The sequence below is a fragment of the Dermacentor andersoni genome, chromosome 3 (assembly GCF_023375885.2).
Source record: "Dermacentor andersoni chromosome 3, qqDerAnde1_hic_scaffold, whole genome shotgun sequence".
Classification (NCBI taxonomy): Eukaryota; Metazoa; Arthropoda; class Arachnida; order Ixodida; family Ixodidae; genus Dermacentor; species Dermacentor andersoni.
This window is the reverse complement of record NC_092816.1, coordinates 173,713,136-173,725,793: the sequence shown is the minus strand read 5'-3', so window position 1 is coordinate 173,725,793 and position 12,658 is coordinate 173,713,136. Positions and strand designations below refer to the sequence as shown.

At 41.3% G+C, this 12,658-nt stretch overlaps 1 long non-coding RNA gene across 1 annotated transcript in view; it reads left to right on the top strand.

Moving 5' to 3' along the window:
• LOC140212822 (uncharacterized) overlaps positions 1-12,658 on the top strand; it is a 192,022-nt gene that overhangs the window by 72,507 nt on the left and 106,857 nt on the right. The gene's annotated exons all lie outside the window — the stretch shown is intronic.

Here is a 12,658-nt window from a genome sequence, read left to right as displayed (position 1 = left end):
GCGGTGGACGGAAATGCCCAGACATGACTGCACCCAAGGCTGTTATAACAGCATCGTCGGGTTGTGACATGCCGTCGCACATGTTTTCCAGAGACGAGAAGGTGCGTAAACTTGGATACGTGCCTGTCAGCCATCACGCCCAGCATGGAGACTTCTAAAAAATGGCTTCATTTGCGCAGACCACTTCGCCGACGATGACTATGCAACCAGCCCCGCTGTGCTGAAAAGCCCTTGGCATGCCACTCAAAAGGCTCCTGTTGAGGCAATACAATTCAGAGTGGGTGCTTAGTGATGCATTCGTAACTCTCAGCTGTGTTTGCCACCTTTTGTTGCTCTGTGCAACAGATCCTCTCTTTCTGTAGGCATGTAGCCACAGCGGTGACCGCAGCAGCACCTCTTGAAAGAAGGGAAATTACCCTTTCATCGGCTGTACAAGAACAGATATTCTCGGGTTGTGAAAGAAATTGTTTACCCTCCGCATGCACGTTTTTGTCACAAAACAAAATAGTCATGTAGTGTACGCTTTCGCTGTGTCTAATATTGAATGAAACCATATGAGCACTATTTTAATTGATCCAAATACAGTCGAACCCACTTATAACGATACTGGTTTTAACAATATATTGGTTATAACAATGAGAAGCTGCTGCACCGTCAAATTTTTTATGTGTTTCATGATGAAATAACCCGCTTACTACAATGCTCCGATGCTGCATTATCGGTTATAACAATGAAGTCTGGCTGCTGGGTGTCCGAGCCGAAAGGTTGTGAAATGCGAAATCCTTGAAATGAAAAAAGAAAAGAAATTCGAACCATTGCACAATGGTCCGCTGCTTCAACAGCCGCCGAGCGCTCATTTTCCAGCCATCTCCGCGTGCCTGTCTCCTGTCACTCTTCCACCCTTCCGAACATGAATGAGCTGCGCCCATAGCTTTACGCCACCCCACCCTCTGAAACGCGAATGGACCGTACCAACTGCGCTGCTGGCAGATTGCTCGCATATTGCTCGCTGGCCCCCCATTCAGCGCAATTCTGCAAACAGCTTAATCGCTTGCGTTTGTCTTTGTTGGTTGCGTTGAAATCGTTCCTGGCCACACGGTTTCTCAGCGTCATTTGACCAACGGTTGGTGTGACTCGCCACCGAAATGGATGGCTGATGTGCCCACTGATCATCGGCAATGCACGATGTTGCCAGTGAAAAAAAAAGTGTATGGTTATGGATTTGTAAACTAAGTGCTTCTAACCAATGAGGCGATCGTCGCAAACATGCTTACATCAGATAGCGACGGCGACGACAACAGTGATGACGCAGTAGGGCAGGCTGCCTCGACGTTGTCCTCGCAGGAGGCCCAGCAAATGACTCAGTCCCTCCGGTGCTTCCGTTTTTACGATAAACCTTCCACTGCACTACATGGAGCACCTGGATGCCTTGGAGAAGGATGTCGGCAAGCTTCACGTAAAGCGTGCAAGGCTGGCAGATATAGGTTTTTGTCGTGCAAGCCAGTGAGAAGTGAGATGCCTGTGGTGGGGGATCTCGCCTCGGCGTTTCTTCTGGATTTCTCAAGCTGACAGGCTGCCGTGGCAGCCTTCTTTCAATATTTAAAAGGCCCCTTTTGGGGCCTTTAGAAGGCCTTTTGGGGCCACCAAAGCAATGCCCCCGCATTGCTCACATATCGCTTGCCACCCGTGACCCCTCTTTGCAGTTGTTATAGCAGTGCCATTCTTTAATGCTGACAGCCGCAGCTTTCTATACGCGATCGCAACGCCCAGGAGGCAGTTAAATGAGGGAACACAACCAACAGCCGGATGGAGGAAGGTGGTGGGGAGAGGCACTGACCTCCCCATCACTATATTTTTCTTGCATCAGCTCTGCCATCCCTCTATTTTGATTTTTTCATGCAACCCGGTTATAACACTTATCGGCTATAACAATGGCATTTTCGCGGCACTTGAATATTGTTATAAGTGGGTTCAACTGTATACAAAACACAGCCAGTGAATGAACGCCAGACAATAACATGCATGTGTAGTAATCTAAAATGCGCAGCGCATTTGTTTACATTGTCTTTTCACACGTTGCTTTTCAACCTGAAGCAAAAAATGACGAATTTTCATAGGTCGCTGCATGATCATGCATCGGGTTTCATGACTTGATTGTTCTGCTGCACGAACAATCAAGTCATGAAACCCGATGCATGATCATGCAGCGACCTATGAAAATTCGTCATTTTCCCTAGTAAATTTCACAGCCAAAGTCTTTCCTTTCTCTATGGCCACAGAATCAAATCGATGTAGCTAAGTGATCTGGTCGACGGGTCCCTAGCGCAGCCACCCACCTCAACGAGTTCAACCAGTAAATGTTCTAATGGCGTGAATGTGACAGTAGCCGTAAACACAGCTGGACAGCTGGAAAATACTGCACATGCTCGCGATGGCGACAGCGGCGCGCCTCGTTTGACCGCGGCCGGCCGACTGGCTATCCGACGAGGGTGTCGTGACGTCACGCCTTCCAACTCGCTTGGGCCGGGCGGTGTTGCGCGCGCTCACAGAAATGCCAAAAATAAGGCCATCCGCTGAAAATTGAGCTAAGTGACTACTTGTTTTCGGTGTATTCGCTCACTCGGGACTCATTTTCAGTATTTTCGTAAAATGTTCAGATTTTGTGTCCGTATCCCTTTAATATTTTATTTCAAGACACATTAGCTCTAGCATGTGCTGTGGTCCTTGTCATCGGTGCTTTTAATGGCAGCTCATAATTTAGGTACAGTCGTGGCACATTCCTCGTGGAGATATTACTTTTGCTTGGTTCAGTTCAATTGAAGTTAGGAATTCAATTGGGAATTATATATAGTTGTGCATATACAGCAGGAGGTCCCAAGGTTTAATCATTGTTAATGGGACCTCCTGTGCCAGTAAAATGAGTAAAACTGCAAAGGAAAAAAGCAAAGGAAACAAAAGGGAGCATATATGTTACAAGAGCAAACTATATACCTAGTTACTCAAATCTAAGCCGACCCCAATTCTAAGCCAACCCCCTAAAGTCTGAAGCCAAAAAAATGTGTGTGTATATATATATATATATATATATATCGCCTTGAATGTAGGCCGGAAAAAAAAAAAAGCCAGGACAGCGTTCACGAAATGCAAACAGCATTTATTGAATCTAACGTGCAGAGCTCATTCAACGTCGTCGTTGCTGCTAGACTCGTTGCTGTGTTCCTTGTCACTGTCACCTTCAAACAGTGCATGATCTTCGGTACCGTCAAGCGCATTAGAAGGTGTCCTCGATTTGGCTTGCACAGGCTGCACTAGTTCTGAAAAGTGCCGCAGCGGTGCCGAGCGGGTGCAGCGCCTGCAGCGCCAGTTCAGCAAGTGTGGCTGGAGTCGCACTAGCGTATGACTGCATACCGAAGACGGAAGTGCAGGCCTAGCAGACACATAGCTTTGTTTACGTGTTTTACGTGCATGTATCGTAAAACACGTTTACATGTTTACGTGTATCGCTGGCACCGCTTGCCATGTGAAATGGCCTTCTTTGAAATTGCCATGGAGCTATTGGACTTGGAAAGCGACGACGACTGCGACTACAGTGACATTCACGTTGACTACGACAATGAGTTCGATGATGTGTGGGTTGTGGTAGCCTGTGCGTTGGTACGAGGAGATGCAAATCGTGTGCCGGGGTATGAGAACGTGATATCCAGGTATCATGAGCACCAGTTCAAAAGATTGTTCAGGCTCTCTTGAGAAACATTTGACTGGCTAAGTGTTCAATTCAGAGCTTTGACCTTCTAGCCAAACGCGCTTCAAAGGCATAAAAAAAATATACACTGAAAAGACATGCCTAATTGCTCGTGTGTATATCGGCTTGCAAATGTCGATGTATGCCCTAGGAGACAAGTTTGACGTGGCAGAGTTGTCAGTGCATGCATGCGTGATGTGGTTCATCCACTTTTTGCACACACTTACCGGTGATATATGCTGGCCCAGCAGTGCAGAAATGAATCGCATCAAGGCAGGTTTCCTCACCAAGAGCGGACGCAAAGGCCCGCGAAATGCCATCGGCTGCATCAACGGTTTGCACATCTAGATGCTGACTCCAAGCGAATCGACGCAGTCATATTTCAATTGCAAGAAGTGGCCATCTATCATTTTACAAGGGATCTGTGATAGGAATCGGTTTCTGAATGTTTTCATCGGGTTCCCTGGATCTGTCCACGATGCCCAGGTTTTGAAGGAGAGCCCTTTCTTCGCACCTGCAGCATTGGAATGTGGTGAAAACTACATTCTGGGGGATAGTGCCTATCCTCTGATGCCTTGGCTGATGACTCCATTCAGGGACAATGAAGCCTCATTTCCATCTTGGGAAAAAACAGTTTAATAAGTGACACAGCCAGCAGAGGGTGTCCATCAAGGACACCTTCGGCGTGCTTAAACAGCGTTTCAGGAGGTTGTACCTTGTGGATGCCAAAACTGTTGTGCAGTCCTGCTATATAGTCATGGCAGTGTGTGTGCTCCACAACCTGTGCAACGAGAGGGACTTCTTCCAGGAGCTGACATCTTTACCACAAGAGGAAGATGTGGTTAATGACGACACTGAAGGGGATGGTGACTGCAGTCTCTCGGGCAGTCCCTGCGAGAGTTCATTGCAAAGGAGCAGTGCTAGGAACATGTCGCATCTCTGTGAATGCCATGCCAATGTGGAAAAGCATTTTGTAAAATGATTTGTCTCATATATGAGGAATGTTTTCATTTGAAATGAATTGCACGTGCAGTGGTAGTAGCGCAAGACAACTTTATTCTCCCTGTCGTGACCCTTGTTGTTTTGCAATCAAGTCTAGCAGGCGATCAGATCTCCTTACGGTCTGCAAGCCGCTTTGCCCGCTCTTCTTCCCATTTTTTTCTCTCGCTTCGGCTTAGCTTCTCTCCTGCTTGCCCCACTTTTTCCAGCACTTCCAAAAGGGGAGTAAGCTGTGACTTGCTGTGGCGTTTCCTTTTAGAGGCCGGGCTGTCCCCAACTGTTGCAGACATAAAGATTGTGTTGGGCAATAAAAACTGATGAAAAATAAAATTAATTAAAACAAAAACTAAGCCCTGCCTGCTGCTCCGAAGTATTGCAGGCTGCCAAATTATAAAGATAAATAAAAAGGACCGTAATCAATTTTGTATTGTAAAAAACGGGGGGGAGGAGTCAACCACCAGGAAAACCACAGCCAAGGGAATGGATGGCTGCAGGATTTATTGAAAAATGATGCATAAATTACAATACTAATACATAATATCAAGTGATAATGTCTTGGCTTACAAACATTGATCAAGTCTTCTGTTGGTGATGTCCCTGTTGTCTTGCCCATTGTCTTGTCTCTATCTTGTGTCCTCAAGGAACATGCACAATTTTTCCCCATCTACCAGTTTCCACAGCCTGCAGAAGCCCTTATGATATATCATGCCTTCAGATATCTGAGCAAAAATTGAATATAATGATGTCCTAAAACTTTTTCTTTACCTCTTCTTTTTTCATCTTCACTCCAGTGTGTGCATATATGCATTTTTTGTTATTTATTTTTCTCTTTTCTTTTTAAATTTGATTTCATTTCTTCCTTCTTTTTTTTGTTTACTTGATTGACGTTTATTTATTTTTTCCCTTTTGTTTTTTGTGTATGTCATTCATCATTTTCTTTTGCATATTTTACATCTTTTTCAGAGTTGATGACACGTGATATATGCAAATATAAAATCTCAATGACAGATACCATGTTGCTAATATTACCTTAGGAAGCAAAGGGTTTGGAGGAGATGATTGATTTGGTTTTTTATATCTCGTGATGTAGTATGTCAATTCCAGTTCAAGGGCACCTGCATTTTGACCTTGTGAGGTCACATTTCTTTCAATTCCACTTTCATCGACTACATGAAACAGGCAGTTTTAACATAATTTGCATTCTTGTTTTGCTTCGTGCTATCGAACTTCTTATGTGGAATTTATTTCATTACTGTGAGTTTTCCTTTTACTCCGGTGGTAGGCGCAGCCGTCATACCGGTTCACTCAAGGAACTCAACAGTTTGTTGGTACTATTCTGACTTCGGTGGTAGCCATGGCTGTCATACCGATTCATGAAGAACTCAACAATTGTTGATATTGTTCTACATTGGTGGTAGCCTTGACCGTCGTACCGATTATGTCAGATATTTATTTCCCTTTTTTGTACTTCCTGAAAGACTGATGTGAGATATGAAGTATTTATGGACCATGAGTGGTTCACCTTTATATTGAAGATGAGTGCAGTGTCCTTTTGGGTCTTTGTCTAGGCTGCCATCGATGATATGAGCCATAAAGATTTTACCGGCTATTTGTTTTCTCAATCCTTTCCCTTCTTAATTGATGTTCATATCTTTTTTTCCTCTTTATTTATTTCTGCGGACGAAACCGAACTGGAATTTTTTCTCTTTCTTCTTTTTTAACTACACCCTTCTATTTACCTCTTCAACCATCTCCTCCACAATCGAAAGTGCCTCCCTATCCTTTAAAAGTTCAATTTTTTCCCTACTGTACGTATGCCCGAATTTCATTTTTAATTTATCATGATACTTAGTTATTTCACAATATTCTAAATAATGATCAGACAAGTTTGCCTCTTTTCCACAAGTACACATGCTATATTGTCCAATTCTGAACCTCTCTATTTCTTTCTATGTAATATGTTAAACGTTTCAATTTCTTCTATTTTCAAGTTCACTGGAGGTAAATTTGCTAAAACATGCACTATTAGCAACTGTTTTATAGGCTTTTGTTATTGCTAATAAATGTCTTCTTTGAATGCATGTTAGTTTTTTAACAATAATTGTTATATTTCTGTACCATATTGGGGAAGCATATGTTATGCGCTCTATACCCCTTTTGTTTGTCTCTCATTTGTTTGCTTTGATACCTCTGTTTTTAGCAGTAAACCTATTTAAATTATAAGTAAAATTCGTTTCTTTTTCTTATATATTATAGGTATTGAGTAAATGTAAAACTTCCATCAGAAATTAACCCTAGAATTTTTAGTTTCTCTACCAGTTGAATTTTATTCCCTCCTAATTTTAGTATTGGAGGGCTTTTTTGTATCTTTCTTTCAAGATCATGTATTGAGATTTTGCATGGTTAAAATCAATATTCTTTGCCTTCCCCCAATTTTCTACTATTTGCAGAGTTTTATTTGCTGTTTCCTGAAGTTTTCTTTTCGGATCCACTTTAATTATTATTGTTATATTGTCTGCGAAAGCTTGTATTTAAGCACTTTCTGGAAATTTCTTAATTAATGAATTTGATATCTTGAGTGTCTATAATAATGGGCTTAGGGGTGATCCTTGCGGAGAGCCCTGCTTAAGTTTGTACTTTAATTCTACTTCTCCATTTTTATATACTATGGATCTTTCCCTCATTATTGCTGCCAATAGATCGTTCAGATTTTCTGGGCATTTGTGTTAAGGTAAATATTCTAATATTACTTTTATGTTAATAGAATTGAATGCATTTTTGATATCTAATGATATCAATAGTACTGCTTGCTTATCTAATAATGCCCACGTTACCTTCCTTTTTATATTCTCTAATGCATGTGTTGTAGATGTTAAGTGCTTAAAACCATACTGATGTCTTAATAATTTCTCATTATTCGAATAAAACTATATTCTATCCTTGAGGAGCTTTTCTAGTACTTTACCAAAAATCGAATTAATAGCAATTGGTCTAAGATCTCTAGGTTTTTCCTGACTTTTTTTTTCGGAATTAATATTATTTTTGACTCTCCATTTTTCTGGAAAATGCTCCCATTTTAAACAGCTCTTAAATAAGCCCTGGAAGAATTCTTCGTCTCTTATACATCATTTGAATTATCTCTGTTCTTAACCCATCCGGACCTACTGCTATGTCGTTTCTCAAACTGCTTATAACCGTGTCTATTTTCTGTTCCGTAAATCGAACATCTCCATTGCACTGTTGAATTTTATTTGATTCTTTGCCCAAAGTTTCTTCTTCGTTCTCGGTTCCTCATTCGGAGATTGTGCATAATTTTCCTAAAATATATTCTACCGTCTCTTCTAACGTGCTTGTTGAAGAATTGTCTTCTTTTTGTATACTACTAATTATTAGAGGGGTTTTCAACTGATCTCTGGTCAGCTTGTACGCTAAATTAATTTTTTGTTACTTTAAATATAAATTCATCTCAACTTTTACTCTTTGCGCTAGCCAAATTTTCTACATATGAGTCATGTTCTCTATAATATTGATTCTTGTAAACGTCTGTTAGATCTCGACATATTTTATACCTCCTTTTCATTGACCTGACTTTTTTTTTTCCTTTGTATTTCTAAATCTGTGTTCCACCATATTTTGCCTGGTTTTGTATCTTTCGTGAATCTCTTTTGATGTTTTTTGTACAGCTCCTCTATTGTACTGTAGAATTTATTCACAGTATTTTCTGTATCTTCAGTAGAATCTAAGTTTCCTACCTCTTCTTCCCAATCAATATTTAGAAGTTCTTCTGCAGCTTTTCTTTCTCCTTCCTTTGTTGTCTTAAATACTGGAGCACATTTTGTACCAAATATTTGAATTTTTATGTATCTATGATCACTACAAGTTGAATCTTTGGTGACTTCCCATTTCATTATGTATGTGAAGATACTAATGTTAAGTCAATCCAGCTTCTTTCTCGATTACAATCAAAGGTGGGTTCAGTATTCCTATTATTTAAAATTATTAGGTCATTTTTAATTATGAATTCAATTAGTTCCTCACCTTGATCATTTGTAATATTACCTCCCTATGTAATATTCTTTGAGTTAAAATTGTCTGTAATTATTATGTTCCTCGTATGTGCTGTTTTAATTATCTCATCAATTCTAGCTAGCAGATGCTGTATATTTTCTTTGGGAGGGAAATAAGAGTTGATGATTAAAGTCTCCCTATTATTTAGGTTAGTTTTAAATGCTACCATTTTTTTCTTCTAACACTAGTGGGAAAACTGAGATTTTTTTCTTAGTGTATTATTGCTGTGACTTTGGGGTTCTCTTTTGAAGCTAATGTTTTGTGTTTCATTGGAAAACCAATTATTTTTCCTTTTAGGTTATAAGGCTCTTGAATTAATGAAGTATCGTATAATTTATCTTGTTGATATATGCTTAAAGACTGATTTGCTTTAAATGTCTTTGCCAAATTAATTTGAATCATTTCGAATTTCTCGTTGTTTAAAGTTGGCTTTGTGTTTGCCATTTCCGTTTAGAGAACAATATAAAAAAGAGAAAGATATTAAAAGTACTTACTGTCCTGTCCTTTAAAGAGCGATTTACTCTCCTGCCAGCTGCAGATACCGAATGATCTTGCCACGTTCCTGCTCCTTCCTTTTCTGGAATGTAGGGCAGTTCACCAACATCATTGAACGACCTGCCTTCTCGGAGTCTATTCCTTCCTCTGTGCAGATACAGCATTCATAGTAATTTTTTCTACATTCCTTAAAGTGATGGCCTCCACCACACTCGGTACATTTTGCAACCCTCGCCTGACACCACCTCTGGGTGTAGCCATACTTGGCCCAAAAGCAGCACCTTGGCATAAATGTGTTGTCATACATTGGGCATCTATCCCAACCTATGTTAAGGTGGGTTCTGCCCTTCAGTGCTTCAAATGCCTGCAAACTCAGTGAGATTGTAGCCTTCTTTCCATTTTTTCCTCTCCAGGTTTTGTTTACTTTGACTTCCTTGGTATTGCAGGGAAGCCTATCTTGTTCAATAATTTTTTTTCGATCTCGTCATTGCCTAGCTCCCAGGCGATTCCAGTTACCTTAATTTCCAAGTTTTTTCTTTTGGATGTCTTGTCTTGAGCTTGGAAGCTAGCTCGGCGTCATTTGTTATAAATTCTTCCACTCTTTGAATTCATTTCTTGGAAGAAGCCTTGACTACAATCCCATCTCTAGCTGGGCGCATTTCGGCCTTGTGGACACCCATATCGTGGGGGTCGACTTTCCTCTTCAAGATACTTTGTATTTCCATTTTATCTAACTGATCTGATGTTATGATCAGTGCCAGTTATGACTGGTCACTTTCTTTCTCTTTGTTTTTTTGTTCAAAGAAATCGCGTATTTCTTTGGTTCTTGGCTGTTCTGACCTACGACTACTGCTGCATAGGTTGGGGTTTCGGTTTTCCTTTCCTGCATAGATGCAATGATCCCCTGGAGCCTTGCAACTTCATGTGTGGCCTCCAGAGTAAGACTCTGCAGTTTCGTGAAAGCTGAGAGTAGTTTGTCTAACAGTGCTTCCCTGTCTTCAATTTCTGCTGCCAAGGTCAACAGAGTTTTCATGAAGGACCTGTCAATCTTTGACATTCTTTTCATTGTTCATCCCAAGTTTGTGGTCTCTACTGATGGGATGTCTTGTTCGTTCATTTCGTCCCCTCGTTTATTTTCCAGGCCATTTCTCGATTCCTGTTGGATCGACAATGTCTCTTCTGAGGCCTTTTTGCTTTTGTTTTGCTGTGCTCCTGGTTTGTTCTTTCCTGTTTGCTCATTTGACTCTTTCCTCCTTGTCTGATGCATTGCTGCTTCCATCTCTTCCCATGAATCAGGAATGTCATCCTCCAAACTCCAGTTATCTTCATGACAAGAATAATCTCCGAGTGCCTCTTTGTTAACTGGAGTTCCCTTTTTGTCGGTGGCATTTTTTAGTAACGTCAATTTAGTGACGCTTTCCTTTGGTCTTTCTTTTGTCTCTCTTACACCTGCTTGTGACTTTGCGGAGCTACCCTCTTTCTCTCCTGAGCCCGGGATCTTTAATTGAAGCCTTTCTTCATTTTTCTTCTTACCCATCTCTCTCTCCTAGTAAGCTTTTACCAGTTTCTAGTTTAAGTTGGTGTACTGTGGAGCTTGTTGCCACCTCACCCAAAACGCTGTTTCTGCTCTTGAATGCCAACTCTTACCTTCTCATTTCAAGTTTACCTCTTCAGAAATGTGAGGATGCTTCACCGCATTCTTGAAAAGTCATTGTCTGCTCTCGGCAACACTTTCTGGGCTAGTTTGCCCCAATTCTTGCATGACTTGTCAACTTCTCCTGCACAAAATAGGGATTCTTCACTGCATTGCTAAATGCTTTATTTATTTATTATTATTATTTTGTGCCCTCCTCAAACCTTGTTTACCAACTGGTTACCATACTCCTGTATGTTTTGTGCTTCAGAACCTAAGGATGCTCCACCACATTGCTCCAACCATTGTCCGTGCCTTACTTGGCCTCTGTATAGGGATTCTAGGAAGTTGTTCATGCCTTACTAGGCCTCTGTACAGGGACTCTATTTAGCTGTACTCTGAACAGTGCCTGTGGTGCTTGTCCTGTAGAAAATATACACACAGATGCCACACCATTTCCAGGTTTTCCACAAAAACTGTCTTTCGCTTACCCTGAGCATCTGCTAGGGAGGATTACCTTTCCAGGCTCCAAGAGCAATCGTGGGTTAATACTGTGCTCCTTCTCAAGTATCTCCGCCAGTTCTCTGTATAATGTGTGATGCACAAATGATCACCCCCTTTGAATACCATAATAAATAAGCACACTTACTCTTTATATTCGCAGGTCACACGGTGGTGACCAGATAAGCTGTTGTCCTTCTTGGTCCTATTATATGCTCAGTCAAGTGACTTCTACTTATTATTAATCTGTGTGGTAGCCATATTGCACATAAACTCCTTGTTGATAAGCTCGGTGAGTCTCACCGACAGAAGATTTCTTGTGCTAAATTAAAAGCATCGCACAGTTAAATACAAAACACGCTGCTACATGTGACTGAAATTTTGTTGTACCACTTCAATAGGTTCCTTTAGTACTTAATTAAGTGTGGCGCTTTCTGGTTCTCTGAAATCAAAATATTTGCATACTGGCTGCCACACATTTAAAACACTCTTGAGATGAGAATTGATGTACTAAGCTTAAACAAATCCTGCAAAGTATGCATGAAAACATTCCACTAACATTGTTGATTACAACAAAGGCGCTAAATAAAACAATGGGCGAAGGAAGAAGACATGAGACAACCACGTAGGTCTCTCCTTGCTTCGTCCATTGTTTTATTTCGCGCCTTTATTGTAATCATGCATAACCAACTCGCCCACCAGCACGTGCTCAGTAACATTGTTGGAAGCATAAATTCGAGAAATGACAGTACACTTCATTTTTGCTCGTAATATTGGTGGCAACATAAAATGAAACGTAAAAGACAACATACAAGAGTTCTCTGCTCTTTCCCGCCCAGTCCTTCATCTCCATGTACTTGGAGATGAAGAACTTGGTTTTTCGAGTGCTCCATATCTCTGCTGCTTCCTCAGCGGACGCGGATGCCGCTGGAAAGGCGCCTGGCCCCACTCCATCGAAGCCGTCACTGGCGCAGGCCGGTGTCGGTGGTTGTGTCACAGGAGGAATATTTTCAACTTGTGTATCTTGGGCCACGAACCGGAGTGTCAAGCGCTGCCTGTCTGCGAAGACAAAACCTACCATTTAGAATGTGCACACAGCACAGCATGACATCTCAGAAATGCTAAATGGACCTAAATCAATGCCGCAATTTGACAGGGACCTATGTGTTGATCGTGGCCAACCGCTACCCGTAGCCACGAGTTCACGCTTTCATTGAAAA